Below are 19,597 nucleotides of genomic sequence, written 5' to 3' on the forward strand. Positions count from 1 at the left end.
GGTGGGGATCCTGTGGGGTCCACAGATCCTGTGGTGTCAAGGAAAAGTCATCCCTTCACCAAATGGCATTCAAAATCATGTTTTGAGCCATTTCTGGCGTTAAACGCCGGGCTGGTGCCCATTCCTGGCGTTTAACGCCAGGTTCTTGCCCTTTTCTGGCGTTTAACGCCAGTCTGGTGCCCCTTTCTGGCGTTAAACGCCCAGAATGGTGCCAGACTGGGCGTTAAACGCCCACCTGCTAGCCTTACTAGCGTTTAAACGCCAGTAAGTTCTTCCTCCAGGGTGTGCTATTTTTCTTCCTGTTTTTCATTCTGTTTTTGCTTTTTCAATTGATTTTGTGACTTCTCATGATCATCAACCTACAAAAAACATAAAATAACAAAAGAAAATAAATAAAATATAACATTGGGTTGCCTCCCAACAAGCGCTTCTTTAATGTCAGTAGCTTGACAGATGGCTCTCATGGAGCCTCACATTTTCTCAGAGCAATGTTGGAACCTCCCAACACCAAACTTAGAGTTTGAATGTGGGGGTTCAACACCAAACTTAGAGTTTGGTTGTGGCCTCCCAACACCAAACTTAGAGTTTGACTGTGGGGGCTCTGTTTGACTCTGATTTGAGAGAAGCTCTTCATGCTTCCTCTCCATGATGACAGAGGGATATCCTTGAGCCTTAAACACCAAGGATTCTTCATTCACTTGAATAATCAACTCTCCTCTATCAACATCAATCACAGCCTTTGCTGTGGCCAGGAAGGGTCTGCCAAGGATGATGGTTTCATCCATGCACTTCCCAGTCTCTAGGATTATGAAATCCGCAGGGATGTAATGGTTTTCAATCTTCACCAAAACATCCCCTACAAGTCCATGAGCTTGTTTTCTTGAGTTGTCTGCCATCTCTAATGAGATTCTTGCAGCTTGCACCTCAAAGATCCCTAGCTTCTCCATTACAGAGAGAGGCATGAGGTTTACACTTGACCTTAAGTCACACAGAGCCTTCTTGAAGGTCATGTTGCCTATGGTACAAGGTATTGAAAACTTCCCAGGATCTTGTCTCTTTTGAGGTAATTTCTGCCTAGACAAGTCATCCAGTTCTTTGGTGAGCAAAGGAGGTTCATTCTCCCAAGTCTCATTTCCAAATAACTTGTCATTTAGCTTCATGATTGCTCCAAGGTATTTAGCAACTTGCTCTTCAGTGACATACTCATCCTCTTCAGAGGAAGAATACTCATCAGAGCTCATGAAAGGCAGAAGTAAGTCCAATGGAATCTCTATGGTCTCATTTTGAGCCTCAGATTCCCATGGTTCCTCATTGGGGAACTCAATGGAGGTCAGTGCACGCCCACTGAGGTCTTCCTCAGTGGCGTTCACTTCCTCTCCTTCCTCTCCAAATTCGGCCATGTTGATGGCCTTGCACTCTCCTTTTGGATTTTCTTCTGTGTTGCTTGGGAGAGTAACTTTCTTGCTCAGCTGTCCCACTTGTGCCTCCAAATTCCTAATGGAGGACCTTGTTTCAGTCATGAAACTTTGAGTGGTTTTGATTAGATCAGAGACCATAGTTGCTAAGTCAGAGGGGTTCTGCTTAGAATTCTCTGTCTGTTGCTGAGAAGATGATGGAAAAGGCTTGCCATTGCTAAACCTGTTTCTTCCACCATTATTGTTGTTAAAACCTTGTTGAGGTCTTTCTTGATTCTTCCATGAGAAATTTGGGTGATTTTTCCATGAAGAATTATAGGTGTTTCCATAGGGTTCTCCTAGGTAATTCACCTCTTCCATTGAAGGGTTCTCAGGATCATAGGCTTCTTCTTTAGATGAAGCATCCTTAGTACTGCTTGGTGCACTTTGCATTCCAGACAGACTTTGAGAATCAAATTGACTTGTTGAGTCAATATCTTGTTCTGAGCCAAAATGGCATTCAGAGTATCAATCTCAAGAACTCCTTTCTTCTGATTGGTCCCATTGTTCACAGGATTCCTTTCAGAAGTGTACATGAATTGGTTATTTGCAACCATTTCGATTAGCTCTTGAGCTTCTGTAGGCGTCTTCTTCAAATGAAGAGATCCTCCAGCAGAGCTATCCAAAGACATCTTGGATAGTTCAGAGAGACCATCATAGAAAATACCTATGATGCTCCATTCAGAAAGCATGTCAGAAGGACATTTTCTGATCAATTGTTTGTATCTTTCCCAAGCTTCATAGAGGGATTCTCCATCCTTCTGTCTGAAGGTTTGGACTTCCACTCTAAGCTTACTCAATTTTTGAGGTGGAAAGAACTTTGCCAAAAAGGCATTGACTAGCTTTTCCCATGAGTCCAGGCTTTCTTTAGGTTGTGAGTCCAACCATGTCCTAGCTCTGTCTCTTACAGCAAAAGGGAATAGCATAAGTCTGTAGACCTCAGGGTCTACCCCATTAGTCTTGACAGTGTCACAGATTTGCAAGAATTCAGCTAAAAACTGATGAAGATCTTCCAATGGAAGTCCATGAAACTTGCAATTCTGTTGCATTAGAGAAACTAATTGAGGCTTAAGCTCAAAGTTGTTTGCTCCAATGGCAGGGATAGAGATGCTTCTCCCATAGAAGTCGGGAGTAGGTGCAGTAAAGTCACCCAGCACCTTCCTTGCATTGTTTGCATTGTTGTTGTTTTTGGCTGCCATGGGTTCTTCTTCTTTGAAGATTTCTGTTAGGTCCTCTATAGAGAATTGTGCCTTAGCTTCTCTTAGCTTTCGCTTCAAGGTCCTTTCAGGTTCAGGGTCAGCTTCAACAAGAATGCCTTTGTCTCTGCTCCTGCTCATATGAAAGAGAAGAAAACAAGAAAATGTGGAATCCTCTATGTCACAGTATAGAGATTCCTTGAGGTGTCAGAGGAAAAGAAAAATAGAAGACAGAGGTAGAAAATTCGAACTTATCAAAGAAGATGGAGTTCAAATTTTGCATTAAGGAATAGTGTTAGTCCATAAATAGAAGGATGTGAGAAGAAGGGAAGTAATATTCGAAAATCAAGTGAAATATTTTGAAAAACACTAATTAGTTTTCGAAAATAAGAGTGGGAAAGAAATCAAGTGATTTTTGAAAAAGATTTTAAAATTAGAAGTCAAAAAGATTTGATTAAAAACTATTTTGAAAAAGATGAGGTTAAGAAGATATGATTGGTTTTAAAAAGATGTGATTGAGAAAATATGATTTGAAAACAATTTTAAAAAAAATTTAAAAAAAAATTAATGACTTGCCTAACAAGAAAAGATATGATTCAAACATTAAACCTTTCTCAACAGAAAAGGCAACATACTTGAAATGTTCAATCAAATCATTAATTGTTAGCAAGTATCTTTGAAAAAGGAAAGAAATTGATTTTGAAAACATTTGATTGAAAAGATATGATTTGAAAAAGATTTGATTTTGAAAAACTTTGAAAACTTGAAAAAAAATTGATTTGAAAACAAAATCCTCCCCCTTGTGCCATCCTGGCGTTAAACGCCCAGAATGGTGCACATTCTGGCGTTTAACGCCCAAAACTATACCCTTTTGGGCGTTAAATGCCCAACCAGGTACCCTGGCTGGCGTTTAAACGCCAGTCTGTCCTTCTTCACTGGGCGTTTTGAACGCCCAGCTTTTTCTGTGTAATTCCTCTGCTGCATGTTCTGAATCTTCAATTCTCTGTATTATTGACTTGAAAAGACACAAATTAAAAATATTTTTGGATTTTTTTATAATCAAAATGCAACTAAAATCAAATAACAATGCATGCAAGACACCAAACTTAGCAGTTTGTATACTACTGACACTAATGAGAATGCATATGAGACACACAAAACACTCAAGTCCAGAGAATTCAAAGATCAGAGTAAGAAATAATCAAGAATTACTTGAAGATCCTTAAGACACATGAATGAATGCATGCAATTGACACCAAACTTAAGATGAGACACTAGACTCAAACAAGAAACATAAAATATTTTTGGTTTTTATGATTTTGTAAATTTTTTTGTGCTTTTTTTTTCGAAAATTATATGGAAAAGAAAATAAAGGTATCAAAATTCTTAATGAGAATTCCAGGAATCATGCAATGTTAGTCTAAAGCTTTAGTCTAAAGGAATTAGACATGGCTAGCCAAGCTTCAGCAGGACATTGCATTCAAGAGCTAAATTGATGAAGATCAATCAGCTTTGGTGATGATAAGAACATCACCTTGAAACACTAGAATTCATTCTTAAGAACTCTGAAGAAAAATACCTAATCTAAGCAACAAGATGAACCGTCAGTTGTCCATACATAAAACAATCCCCGGCAACGGCGCCAAAAACTTGGTGCGCGAAATTGTGATCACTACACAACTTTGCACAACTAACCAGCAAGTGCACTGGGTCGTCCAAGTAATAAACCTTACGCGAGTAAGGGTCGATCCCACGGAGATTGTTGGTATGAAGCAAGCTATGGTCACCTTGTAAATCTTAGTCAGGCAGACTCAAATGGGTATAGTGATATACGAATAAAGCATAAAGATAAAGATAGAGGTACTTATGTAATTCATTGGTAGGAACTTCAGATAAGCGTATGAAGATGCCTTCCCTTCCGTCTCTCTGCTTTCCTACTGTCTTCATCCAATCCTTCTTACTCCTTTCCATGGCAAGCTTATGCAAGGGTTTCACCGTTGTCAGTGGCTACCTCCCATCCTCTCAGTGAAAATGTTCCTATGCTCTGTCACAGCATATGGCTAATCAGCTGTCGGTTCTCGGTCAGGCCGGAATAGAATCCAGTGATTCTTTTGCGTCTGTCACTAACGCCCCGCCTGCTAGGAGTTTGAAGCACGTCACAGTCATTCAATCATTGAATCCTACTCAGAATACCACAGACAAGGTTAGACCTTCCGGATTCTCTTGAATGCCGCCATCAGTTCTTGCCTATACCACGAAGACTCTGATCTCACGGAATGGCTGGCTCGTTTGTCAGGCGATCAACCATGCATCGTGTATCAGGAATCCAAGAGATATTCACTGGAGCCTTGATTGCTTGTAGAACAAAAGTGGTTGTCAGTCACCTTGTTCATAGGTGAGAATGATGATGAGTGTCACGGATCATCACATTCATCAAGTTGAAGAACAAGTGATATCTTGGACAAAGAACAAGCGGAATTGAATAGAAGAACAATAGTAATTGCATTAATACTCGAGGTACAGCAGAGCTCCACACCTTAATCTATGGTGTGTAGAAACTCCACCATTGAAAATACATAAGAACAAGGTCTAGGCATGGCCGAATGGCCAGCCTCCCAATGATCTAAGAACTAGATGTCCAAAGATGAAAATACAATAGTAATAAGAGGTCCTATTTATAAGAAACTAGTAGCCTAGGGTGTACGGAGATGAGTAAATGACATAAAAATCCACTTCCGGGCCCACTTGGTGTGTGCTTGGGCTGAGCAATGAAGCAATTTCGTGTAGAGACTCTTCTTGGAGTTAAACGCCAGCTTTTATGCCAGTTTGGGCGTTTAACTCCCATTTAGGTGCCAGTTCCGGCGTTTAACGCTGGGATTTCTGAGGGTGACTTTGAACACCGGTTTGGGCCATCAAATCTTGGGAAAAGTATGGACTACCATATATTGCTGGAAAGCCCAGGATGTCTACTTTCCAACGCCGTTGAGAGCGCGCCAATTGGGCTTCTGTAGCTCCAGAAAATCCACTTCGAGTGCAGGGAGGTCAGAATCCAACAGCATCTGCAATCCTTTTCAGTCTCTGAATCAGATTTTTGCTCAGGTCCCTCAATTTCAGCCAGAAAATACCTGAAATCACAGAAAAATACACAAACTCATAGTAAAGTCCAGACAAGTGAATTTTAACTAAAAACTAATAAAAATATACTAAAAACTAACTAGATCATACTAAAAACATACTAAAAACAATGCCAAAAAGCGTACAAATTATCCGCTCATCACAAGTCAACATGATTTCTCAAAGTCTGAATGGATGGCAAAATGCATCCAACAGCACTAAAGAGGCATCTTCTGAAGAAGAAGCTTATGATCCTGAGAACCCTGTAATAGCAGAGGTAAATTATATGGGTGAACCTTATGGAAACACCTATAATTCATCATGGAGAAATTATCCAAATTTCTCATGGAAGCATCAACAAAAGCCTCAACAAGGCTTTAATAATGGTGGAAGAAATAGGCTCAGCAATATTAAGCCTTATCCATCATTTTCTCAGCAACAGACAGAGAATTATGAACAGAGTACCTCTAACTTAGCAAATTTAGTCTCTGATCTGTCTAAGGCCACTTTAAGTTTCATGAGTGAAACAAGGTCCTCCATCAGAAATCTAGAGGCATAAGTGGGCCAGCTGAGTAAGAAAGTCACTGAAACTCCTTCTAGTACTCTCCCAAGAAATACAGAAGAGAATCCAAAAAGAGAGTGCAAGGCCATTGACATAGTCAACATGGCCGAACCTAGAGAGGAAGGAGAGGACATAAATCCCAAGGAGGAAGACCTCATGGGACGTCTCTCAAGCAAAAAGGAGTTCCCTATTGAGGACCTAAAGGAATCTAAGGCTCATATAAAGACCATAGAGATTCCATTGAACCTCCTTTTACCATTCATGAGCTCTGAGAACTATTCTTCCTCTGAAGAGGATGAAGACGTAACTGAAGAGCAAGTTTCTCAATATCTAGGAGCCATCATGAAGCTAAATGCCAAGTTATTTGGTAATGAGAGGAAGCATGAAAAGCTTCTCTCAGTACAGAGTCAAACAAAGCCCCCACAATCAACCTCTAAGTTTGGTGTTGGGAGGCCACAGCCAAACTCTAAGTTTGGTGTTGAATCCCCATATCTAAACTCTAAGTTTGGTGTTGGGAGTCTACAACATTGACCTGATCACCTGTGTGGCTCCATGAGAGCCCACTGTCAAGCTATTGACATTAAAGAAGCGCTTATTGGGAGGCAACCCAATTTTTATTTATCTAATTTTATTTTTCTTTTTATTGTTTTTTATGTTTTATTAGGTTCATGATCATGTGGAGTCACAAAAAATACTAAAATTAAAAACAGAATCAAAAACAGCAGAAGAAAAATCACACCTTGGAGGAAGGACTTACTGGCGTTTAAACGCCAGTAAGGAGCATCTGGCTGGCGTTCAACGCCAGAACAGAGCATGGATCTGGCGTTGAACGCTAGAAACATGCAGCAATCTGGCGTTTAAATGCCAGGATTGCACACTGAGGAAAGCTGGCGTTCAACGCCAGAAACATGCTGCAGATGGGCGTTGAACGCCCATAACAAGCTTAGAGCTGGCGTTTAACACCAGAAACAAGCATCAATCTGGCGTTAAACGCCAGGATTGCACTCAGATGGCGTTTTACATGCCTCATTGGTGCAGGGATGTTAAATCCTTGACACCTCAGGATCTGTGGACCCCATAGGATACCCACCTACCTCAACTTACCTTCTCTCTTCTCCACCAATCACCTCAATCTTCTTCCCCATTACCTCTTCACCACTCACATCCATCATCTCTTTCCCATCCAAACCCACTCTACATAGTCAAATACACACCTCTCCCCCTCTCCTCCATATCTTCTTCTTCTCCTTCTTTTTCTTCTTCTATTCTTTCTTCTTTTGCTCGAGGGCGAGCAACATTCTAAGTTTGGTGTGGTAAAAGCATAGTTTTTTTGCTTTTCCATAACTATTGATGGCACCTAAGGCCAGAGAAACCTCAAAAAAAAAAAGAGAATAGAAAAGGGAAGACAATTGCTTCCACCTCTGAGTCATGGGAAATGGAGAGATTCATCTCAAGGGTCCATAGCTCAGTAATAGAGCATTTGACTGCACATCAAGAGAGCATGAGGAATTCCCTCATCAAGAAATCCCTGAGATACCTCAGGGGATACATTTTCCTCCACACAACTATTAGGAGCAACTAAGGATAAGAGCACCAAAATCACTAAGGATCAAGCAACAGAGGCAAGGAAGAGACATAAAGGAGCTCAAAAAGCACCATTAGTCCTTCAAAAAGGCACCACCCTCACTAAGGTGGACTCATTCCTTAACTTCCTTGTTCTTATCTCTGTTTTTTATTTTTATGCTATATGTGTGTTTATGTTTTGTGTCTCTACCTCATGATCATTAGTATTGAGTAACTATGTCTTAAGGCTATAAATAATTCTATAAATCCTCCACCTCTCTTAAATGAAAAATGCTTCTAATTCAAAAGAACAAGAAGTACATGAATTTTGAAAATTATCCTTGAATTTAGTTTAATTATATTGATGTGGTGACAATACTCTTTGTTTTCTGAATGAATGCTTGAACAGTGCATATTTTTTATCTTGTTGTTTATGAATGTTAAAATTGTTGGCTCTTGAAAGAATGATGAAAAAGAGAAATGTTATTGATTATCTGAAAAACCATGAAATTGATTCTTGAAGCAAGAAAAAGCACTGAAAAACAAAAGCTTGGGAAAAAAGTGGCGAAAAAAAAAAGAAATTTAGAAAGAAAAAGAAAAAGCAAGCAGAAAAAGCCAATAGCCCTTAAAACCAAAAGGCAAGGGTAAAAAGGATCCAAGGCTTTGAGCATCAATGGATAGGAGGGCCTAAGGAAATAAAATCCAGACCTAAGCGGCTAAATCAAGTTGTCCCTAACCATGTGCTTGTGGCTAGGGGTGTTCAAAACCGATCCAATCCGAACAAAACCGACCAACCGAACCAAAAAAATCGATAACCGAACAAACCGAAAACCGAATAAATCGAAAATTTTGAATTTTTGCAGTTTTTTACGGTTCGGTTTGGTTTTCGATTTTGATAAAGAAAACCCTAACCAAACCGAACCGAACCGGTTTTATAAAAAAAAACCTAATATAAAAACAACCTCCCTTCACAATTCTCCCAAGCTAGCTGCAGCCACCCCTACCAGGAACCCTAACTCCCTCAAGCCCTCTCTGAGCCTCTAGCGCCGAATCTCAGAACCCGAACCTCCTCCTTCATCTCCGCCATCCACGCCGCCGAACAACACCATCACTGCGGCGTGGCCCTTTCCTCTCCCTCTCCCTTCCTCGTAGGCTCGCATCGCTTCTCTCTCTCCCTCATCCTCGACGGCTCCGCGCACCACGTCTCCAACAGCCATCTCCTCCACGAACCAGCAGACGTCGTCGTCCTCGACAAATCGCAACAGCACGCACCAGACACACCGCCGTCTCACCATCCTGCACCTCTATTGTCCTCTGTAATGGAGCCTAAGTCTCAGGTTGATTTTTTTGTTCTGTTTTAATTTTCTAATTGATTCTAATTTATAATGAACAAGGCTTGTTTTTGCTTCTATGGTTGAGTTGTTGATTCTGATTTTGTTTCTTAATTCTGAACTTTTTGTTCTGTTTGATTTAAGGTAATTCTGGTTTACAGTTGATTCTGAACTTTTTGTTTATTCAATGTTAATGCAGGAAAGGGAAAGGTGAAAGAGGAAGAATCTGTGAAATTGGTGCACAACATGAAAATTTTTGGAATTAATTTGGTTGTATTACTGATTCCATATGGTTCTATTTTTTGATTCAGTTTGCAATTGGTGAACCATTTTTGCAAAAATTTTTGAATTAGTTTGGTTGTATTTCTTGATTCCTCTTGATTCAATTCAGGTTGATTATTGTTCCCTCTGTTTCTGCTATTTTTGCTACAAAATTCAATTCAGATTGATTATTGTTCCATCTATTTTATTTGATTATTTTTCAATATACTTGATTATTATTTAATCTGTTATGACTGTGAAATAGTTATTGGCTTATTGATTATTGAATATATTGGTTGAATGGATTTGTTGAATATATTTGTTGAATGTATTTTCCCTCCTAAAATGTATTTTGCTCTTATAATTTAGATGATGGAAAACACTGCAACTTGGAAGACTATGAGATATATGAATAGTAAGTTAGTAACTACTCATAAATCATAAGGTGTCGTTTTCTAGAGAATTGATGGGGTTATAGACATATGTACAATAGTAGTACAATGATTTGGTGCTTGAAATTTTCTAGGCTTTGCAATTGCAAGCATTATTAGTATTTAGTAATTTGGTATGAGGTATATGACTGATGTTTGTTAGTGAAGGCCGCAAGGCTAACAGTTACTGCCCTGTTAGGCATCACATGTGCTTATGTTAGAGTATGGATATATTATCTGGAGTTGATTAAGTGCTTCTCAGTGTCGTTTTTCATCTTTAAATGAATTGCTGTGGTTTTCTTTGAATATGAATATCTTGATAAGATTGGGATAGCTGGGATACAAACACTTTTGTTGACGAGTAACACAGTCAGGGTTAGCAAGTTGTGTTGTACAGTAGCAATCAAAGATGGAAACACTTTTATTATTACTATTGTTCTTATTATGTAACTGCATTTTGATTTCAGGTTGGTTTACGTAGAGAAGTTTAGCTATTTTATTGGAGAAGACACCATAACTTGGCTATCTTTTGATGAAAATTTATATTTATTTTCAATTGTGTTGACTATTGAACTTTTAAACTTCTTTAATTGTCATATTTAAATTTCTTTTGTCGTTAAATTTCATTTGATCAAGACTTTGTTAGCTATTGTGTATTTGTGTTAGTCGATTTCAATGTTATGACTTTGTGAAATAGTATGTTAGTATTTTTTTTCTAATTGATTGAAAAAACCGAACAAACCGAACCAAACCAAACCGATTTTAATTGGTTTGGTTTGGTTTGGTTCGGATGATTTCGATAAAAAACCGAACCAAACCGAACCGCAGTTCAATTAAAAGATTGGATCGGATGACTTTTCTCTCAAAAACCGAACCAAACCCCACCGCGAACACCCCTACTTGTGGCATGCAGGTCCAAGTAAAAAACTTGAGACTGAGTGGTTAAAGTCGTGATCCAAAGCAAAAAAAGTGTGCTTAACAACTGATAAACCACTATTTTATAGTTTATATTGTGTTTAATTGTGTGGTTTTGTCATGATCCGTACCCACTTATTCATCAATTTAGCATGCATTTAGATTTCCTTCCAAAATTTATTACATGTTTGAAAATTGCTTCCTAGAGACTTTAATTATTTAATTTTAATTCTCCTTTATTCCATTCGATGCCGTAATCTGTGTGTCAAGTGTTTGAGGCTTTATAAGGCATGAATGAGACGGAGATTGGAGAGGAAGCTAGCAAAAATGGAAGGAACACAAGAATTTGAGGAGATAACCAGCGAAAAGTGACGCGGTCGCATGGCTCACACGACCGCGCGAAGGAACGCAAATCGCAAGTGACGCGACCGCATGGCTTGCACGGCCGCGCGGATTGGAAAGCACAAGCAACGCGGTAGCGTGGACGACGCGAACGCGTGAAGAGGAAAAGCGCAAGCGACGCGTCCGCATGGACGACGCGATCGCGTGACATGCGCGATCTGCATAATCTGCAGAATCCGAAACCAGCGATTTTGGACCCTATTTCGGCCCAGTTTTCGGCTCGGAACAGCAGACTAGAGTCAGAGAATATGCAGAAACAACAGAGACACATTCATTGAGTAGTTAGATCTAGTTTTTTCACTCTCTGAGGTTTTTCTCTTTAGTTTTTAGAATTTTAATTTTCAATTGGTCTTAGCATTGGAACATTGAGAAAAGTTATTTCCTCATCAAGACTTCATCATTCTAGTTTGTTCTCTTAACTTGGTTTTATTCTTCCATGTTCTTTGTTATGTTCAATTTTGTCATTCAGATACTTTTATGATTAATTAATGCAAGGATTATTTCTTTTTAATTTAATTTCAATTCCAATAATCATGTCTTCTTTTAATTCCCTTTTATGTGCCATAGATTCTTTATTTACAATGCGTGAGTAGTTTCATTACTTGATGGGGAGTTGATTAAAAGGAACTCTTGAGTTGGAAGGATTGAAGGAAAAATTTGTAATTGGGTTAAATGTTGGATTGCTATCCTGTCACCGACGCCAATCCCTTTGAACTAAGTGGGTTGCAACTTGTGAACAGATCTGGCATTCCCACTTGTTTGACTTTCCCTTACCTAGTAAGGGATAACCAAACAGAACAACTATTAATTATAAATTAATCTTACAATCACACCATCAATGATAGAGATTCTAACCAATCAATTCCCACTCAAGGCTTTTATTTATATTATTTAAGATTCCTCAATTTAAATTCCATTTATTTAGCTCAACTTTTTGGAATATCTGATTAATAAAACAGAACACTTTTCTGCAACTCGTTGGGAGACGACTTGGGACTTAAAACTCCCAGTAATTTTAATTCAAACTTTCTGTGACATATTTCTAAATTGATAGGCAGATTTTCGGTGAGTTAAGAACTATACTTGCAACGTAACCATTTTAATAAATTTTTAATTCACCAGCTTCTGCACACCATCAATTTTTGGCGCCGTTGCCGGGGAGTTGCAATAGAGTGCTAATTTTATTAATTAGAATTTATTTACTTGCATTTTATTTAATTTTGCTACTATGAGCTGCATGTTTCTTCCATCAAATGACACGTTCACTTCCTGATCCGCGCTTGCTAATATTCGATTCTGAAATTGAAAGAACAATTTCACGAATAAGGCGAGAATAGCGTAGGTTAGTCCGCTCTAAGGGTGGATCTGAAAGTGAATCTGAGGAAGAAACCATCCCCCGTTCTACTGATTCGGTTGTTTTACGTGCAGAAAATATGGCAGCTAGAAGAGTTACCATTCAGGAGGAAGGAGCTCCTGATTTTACAATGCAACCGTTTCAAGCGCATCATCCAGCGGTAGCTACGGATTTTGAAATAAAGACCGCACTGCTAAATTTGATGCCCAAGTTTCATGGCCTACCTGCTCAAGAGCCTATCAAGCACTTGAGAGATTTCCAGGCAGCCTGTTCTACTGTCAGGCGTGATGGCACTGATGAAACTTCAATTCTGCTTAAAGCTTTTCCGTTCTCTCTTGAGGGAAAAGCAAGAGAGTGGTACTACACTCAACCTCTAGCAAATGTATCCAACTGGGATACACTCAGAAAGGAGTTTCTGGAGAAATTCTTTCCATCTGAAGTTACCGATAAACTGAGGAAGGATATCTCTACAATTGTTCAGGATGACAATAAGACTCTCTTTGAATACTGGGAGCGCTTCAATAATCTTCTGGAAGCATGCCCCCACCACATGATTGACAAGATCGTGCTACTCAGCTATGTCACACAAGGTATGAGGCCCCAAGATAAGACCACATTGGAAAGTGCCAGCAATGGGTCTATGAAAAAGTACAAGACCACCGATGAAGCTTGGCAATTGATCAGTGATTTAGCTGAATCTACTCGGAACCACAGACAGAAGCAAGGCCGTTCAAGGGCCGTTGCAGAAGTATCTTCTGGCATAGAGACTGCTGCTCTAAATCGAAGCATCTGTGAAATGACCAACCTGCTGAAGCAAATGCAGTTAAATCAACAAGCTCAGCAAACTCAACCGCAGCAAAACCAACAACTAGTTCCACAAAGAATTTGCGGAATTTGTGCTGATTACAGCCATTACACTGATGAATGCCCGCAGCTCCAACAAGAAGACAACATGGTAGCATCCACTCACAATTTCTATGACCGCCCCAACCAAGGGTACAATCAAAGTGGAAATAATAACCATGGATGGCAGGACAATTCAAACCAGAATTGGAGGGACAACAATAATAGGGGAGGCAGAGATAATCAGGGAAATCAGAGGTGGAATAATTACAACAACAAGCAGCAAAATCAACCTTACCGAGCACCTCACCTGAGGCAAAACCAAGGACCACCGAACAATCAGCAGCAAACCTCTCAAATTACTCATTCTTCTGTATCTTCTAATGAATATTTATTACAAGCTTTTGAGAAAAGACAACTAGCCATGGAAAATACCATCGTGAACAGTATTAACGCCAGTCTGAATGGTTTCACCTCTACTCTGCAAGCTTTATTGACACAACTTGGTTCAGCACAAAATTCCAGTAACCAACCTTCAAGCACCACTGGAATCCCCTCTCAACCATTACCCAATCCAAAGGGAGGCATTAATGCCATCACCCTGAGGTCCGGAACCACACTGCAGGAGAGGAATCAGGAGGAACCAAGCTCACCAGAATACGCCTCAGCTGAAGAGGTGGTAGAAATCGAAGATGTTGAAGAGGAAGAGGATATACAGGACATAGCTGAAGAAGAGATAGCTCAACCACAGGAAGAAGCACAAAAAGGTGCAGGCAGCACAGAAAACACTACTCTCATTCCATTCCCACAACTTGCAAGGAAGCCTAGGAAGCAGCTAGAACCTGATCCTAAAATGGTAGAAATATTCAAAAAGGTTGAGGTAACTATTCCCCTTTTTGATGTTATTCAGCAGGTACCTAAATATGCAAAGTTTCTAAAAGACTTATGTATCCATAAAGACAAAATTAATGAATTAGAAACTATTCCTTTAGGTAGTTCTATATCTGCTTTAATGGGAGGATTACCTGAAAAATGTAGTGATCCAGGTCCTTGCATAGTTAGTTGTACTATTGGTGGTGTAGTAATTTATGATTGCATGTGTGATTTAGGAGCATATGTCAGTATAATGCATTTGTCTATATATGATGTTTTAAGGCTCCCTCCCTTAAAAAGGTCGGCAACTCGTTTTATGTTAGCAGATAAAAGCATTATTACAGTGGCTGGAGTTGCTAAAGATGTTTTGGTGAACATTAAAGGGCTCACATTTCCCACTGATTTTTATATCTTGGAGATGCCCCATAATGATTCAGATAAGCCATCATCAATCCTACTTGGAAGACCATTCCTGAAGACATCAAAATTCAAATTGGATGCTTTTTCAGGGACATACTCCTTTGAAATACATGGCCGCATAGTAATCTTCAATCTGAATGGAGTCATTGACAACCCCCCAGAAGATCGTTCTATCTTCCAGTGTGATGTCATAGACGAAAGTGTGGCTGCAGTTCAAAAGGAAGAGTTTGAAGAGAGGCACACTGGACAAGGTCCAAGTGTGGGGACCCTCTTAACTGACAATGAGGACACTTCGCCATTTTCACAAGCCCCATATAACCCAGAGCCTGCCCATGATCAAAAGCTAGAATTGAAACCTCTCCCTCCACATCTCAAATATGCTTACCTTGAGGATGAGCAGAAGCTTCCAGTTATTATTGCAAGAGAACTGACTTCTCAACAAGAAGAACAGCTACTTGATGTGCTGAGGAAGCATAAGAAGGCAATTGGGTGGAGTTTGGCAGACATAGTGGGAATCAACCCTCAAATATGCGAGCACAGAATATTTTTAGAAGAGGGAGCAAGACCTGTCCGTCAACCACAAAGAAGATTGAATCCTACCATCTTGGAAGTTGTCAAAAAAGAAGTGACCAGACTATTGGAGGCCGGTATCATATATCCCATTTCAGACAGTGAATGGGTAAGCCCAGTACAAGTGGTGCCCAAGAAGTCCGGAGTCACTACCGTGAAGAATGAGCATGGAGAGCTCATAGTAACTAGAGTTCAGAATGCTTGGAGAGTCTGCATTGATTACAGGCGTCTCAACCAAGCTACTCGTAAGGATCACTACCCACTTCCATTCATTGATCAAATGCTGGATCACTTGTCAGGTAAATCACATTATTGCTTTTTAGATGGTTACACAGGTTATTTCCAGATTCATATAGCTTCTGAGGATCAGAAAAAGACTACTTTTACATGTCCTTTTAGGACCTACGCTTATAAGAGAATGTCCTTTGGCTTGTGCAATGCACCAGCTACTTTCCAAAGGTGCATGATGAGTCTTTTCTCTGATCTTATTGAGGACGGTATGGAAGTTTTTATGGACGATTTTAGCGTTTATGGTGATTCTTTTAATCTTTGCTTAGATGGATTATCTAGAGTATTAGATAGATGTATTAATACCAACCTTGTATTGAATTTCGAAAAATGCCACTTTATGGTAAAGCAAGGGATTGTATTGGGACATGTGGTATCTAATAATGGCATTTCTGTAGACCCAGCAAAGATGAATGTTATTTCTAGTTTACCTTACCCCTCTTCTGTGAGGGAAGTCCATTCGTTCCTTGGCCATGCAGGTTTCTACAGGAGATTTATTAAGGACTTTAGTAAGGTGGCACTTCCCTTATCCAGATTACTACAAAAGGATATTGAGTTCGAGTTCAGTGAGGATTGCAAACAAGCATTTGATAAGCTAAAGACTGCTCTAACTCAAGCTCCAATTGTGAGAGGACCCGACTGGAGCCAGCCATTTGAAATCATGTGCGATGCTTCCAACCATGCAGTAGGAGCAGCGCTGGCTCAGCGTGAAGGTAAGAATCCTTTTGTTATTGCCTATGCGTCTAAGACTTTAGACACTGCCCAGTCCAATTATACTACTATTGAGAAAGAGCTACTTGCTATTGTTTTTGCTCTGGATAAATTCCGGGCTTATTTACTTGGTACTAGAGTAGTAGTGTATTCGGACCATGCAGCTCTAAAGTATCTATTGGCTAAAAAGGAATCCAAATCAAGACTTATACGTTGGATACTGTTGTTACAAGAATTTGATTTAGAAATCAAGGATAGGAGTGGTAATCAAAATTTAGTAGCAGACCACTTGAGTCGCCTTGAACATATTAAGGATGATTCTACTCCTATAGATGATAATTTTCCTTTTGACAACCTGCAAGCAGTATCTGAGGTAGTCCCTTGGTATGCACCTGTTGCTAATTATTTAGTTAGCCACACATTTCCTCCACATTTTTCTAAACATCAAAGAGACAAGCTGAAAAGCGAGTCTAAATATTATATATGGGATGACCCATATTTATGGAGATGTGGCGCTGACCAGATAATTAGACATTGTGTACCTCAATTAGAATTCCAGTCCATTTTAGAGGCCTGTCACTCATCTGAGAGTGGAGAACATTTTGGCCCCCAACGAACAGCTAGAAAGATCTTAGACTATGGATTCTGGCAGCCTACTCTTTTTAGAGATGCTGCTGAGTTTTGTAAATCTTGTCACCCATGCCAGAAATTTGGTAACATATCCAAGAGGGATGAGATGCCTCAACAATATATGATTTTCTGTGAAATTTTTTATGTTTGGGGCATTGACTTCATGGGTCCATTTCCAAATTCTAGTGGATATTTTTATATATTGTTAGCTGTAGATTATGTTTCCAAATGGGTGGAAGCAATTCCTACCCACACTGATGATGCTAACACTATTGTTTCCTTTGTGAGAAACCATATTATATGCCGCTTTGGATCACCACGAGCGATCGTGAGCGATCAAGGCACCCACTTTTGTAACAGGAGACTAACAGGATTGATGAAGAAGCATGGGATAATCCATAAAGTTGCAACAGCTTACCATCCCCAAACTAATGGGCAAGCCGAGGTGTCAAACAGAGAAATTAAACGTATCTTGCAAAAGATAGTAAAGCCTCACAGAAAAGACTGGAGCACCAGACTACAAGATGCACTGTGGGCATATAGAACAGCATACAAGACACCCATTGGGATGAGTCCCTACCGCTTAGTTTATGGAAAAGCTTGTCATCTCCCAGTTGAAATCGAACACAGAGCCCTTTGGGCTGTTAAAGAGTGCAACATGGGGATTGAGAATGCTGGAGCTGAAAGAAAGTTGCAACTGCAGGAACTGGAGAACCTTCACCTAGAAGCTTATGAGAACTCCAGAATATACAAGGAAAAGATGAAAGCTGTGCATGATCAAAACATCAAGAGAGAGTTCCAACCTGGAGATTTTGTTCTCCTTTACAAATCTCGACTGAGGCTCATGCCCGGTAAGTTGAGATCAAAATGGGAAGGTCCATACAGAATAGAGAAGGCTGAACCGTACGGAGTTTATCACCTAAGCCATCCTTCAAGTTCTGAACTTATTAAGGTTAATGCACACCGCCTGAAGTTATACCATGGTGAGAAGGTGCAGAAAAGCAAGGAGCTTGAGATCTTCCGCCTGGAAGATCCTCACATCGTAGCGGATTGAGCCATTGGAGCGTCCAACTTACGAACGTTAAAGCAAAGTGCTTGGTGGGAGACAACCCACCGCGGTATGATCGTTCTTTTCTTCACTTTTAGTTTTTCTTCTTTAAATAACTCTTCTCTTTATTAGTGCTTTCGTGCTCTTTCAATTACATGTCTTTATCTTTCCTTAAAAAAAAAATTTCGCCGCGCGACGCGATCGCACTAGCGACGCGTCCGCGTGGCAGGGGGTAAAGAAAAATAAAAATGAACAGAAAGTTACGCAGGAGCAGCACTGGAGTCGTGCCAAAGGCACAAATTATTCCACGCGACCGCGTCGCATGGAAATCATGGCCTCCCACGCGCCCACGTGCTCCACGCGGCCGCGTGCCCTGCATTTTCGACGTCAAAGGGTGCAGAATGCTATATTGTGCGAGAGTAGTGCTGAATTGGTGCTGGAAGCACAATCCTTGTCACGCGACCGCGTCGCCAACGCGGCCGTGTCAATTAATTTCTGATGCACACTCACGCGATCGCATGACCCACGCAATCGCGTCACCTTAATTTGGCAATTGACTTATATTGAACAGGGAGTTGTGCTGGAGCGAGGCTGCACTCGCGCCAGCAGCACAACGTAGGTCAAGCAATCGCGTGACAGACGCGATCGCGTCCCCTTTCCTGATGCGCACTCACGCGAACGCGTGCCTTCCGCGGCCGCGTCGCATGCGCCGCACAGCTCAACTTCAATTGCCAAATTATCTTATCTTTCTTTCCTCCAAATCCTAATTTTTCTTTTCCCTCCTTCCTTCTTCTTTCCCCCTTCCCCTTCTACCTCACCTTTTACTCTCTATCTCTCTCACCACCATTAACAAGGTTTTACCTTCTTCTTCCTTCTTCTCTTTTCTATCATTCTTATTATATTATGTATATATATTATTATTTTCTCTTTCTTTTCTTTTTCTTTTCAAATCTTTATTTTTCCTTCTTCTTTTTTCCTTTTACATGGTGTTAGAAACCTTTTGAGTCATCATTCCTCATTATATGCTTGTGGATTATTGCAAATTGTTTGACAATTATTTTTCTCCTATTTAAGGGATTGCTTGCATGTTCAATTTCATACTTTTTATATCTTGTTTAACATGCATACCATGTGTTTGTGAAAAAGCCCATATAGCACTATGCACTTTTCTACATTACTTTACTCTACTCTGTAATGCTTGCTTTTCACAAATTCCCTTTCATATTTTATTAATTAAATTTAATTGTCAATACAAACGTGATAGTTAGTTTGTTACAAATGGTCACCTAAATTGGACATTGAATGTTTGAGATATGCTACTCATGCCTTTGCCTGCATGCCATTAAACCTCTTGCATTCCATTGTCCTACATGCACTTGCTATATTTCCATTGATGAGCTTTTCACATGTAATCCGGACCATGTGTTAATGCCATTTATCTTTATTGTGCATTGACTATCACTTACAATACCCTCTTCCTTGCTCTATCTCTTTGAATTTAATTCCCTTTCTCTTCCCTTCTTTCAGGATGGCCACCAAGAAAGGAAAAGAGAAAGCTACTTCCAAACCACCAGCAAGAAGAGGAACTAAAAGAGCATTAGTGGCAGAGCCTTCTTCAACCGCAGTCAAGC

General features: G+C 40.0%; 1 non-coding gene across 1 annotated transcript; it reads left to right on the top strand.

Annotated features, from left to right (window-relative positions):
* The first annotated feature begins 2,140 nt into the window (after positions 1-2,140).
* On the top strand, positions 2,141-2,248 carry LOC130984904 (small nucleolar RNA R71). Its single transcript, XR_009088808.1, has one exon. It is a non-coding gene; the product is annotated as a small nucleolar RNA R71 (small nucleolar RNA).
* Positions 2,249-19,597: the final 17,349 nt, after the last annotated feature.

This window comes from Arachis stenosperma, chromosome 5 (assembly GCF_014773155.1).
Source record: "Arachis stenosperma cultivar V10309 chromosome 5, arast.V10309.gnm1.PFL2, whole genome shotgun sequence".
Taxonomy (NCBI): Eukaryota; Viridiplantae; Streptophyta; class Magnoliopsida; order Fabales; family Fabaceae; genus Arachis; species Arachis stenosperma.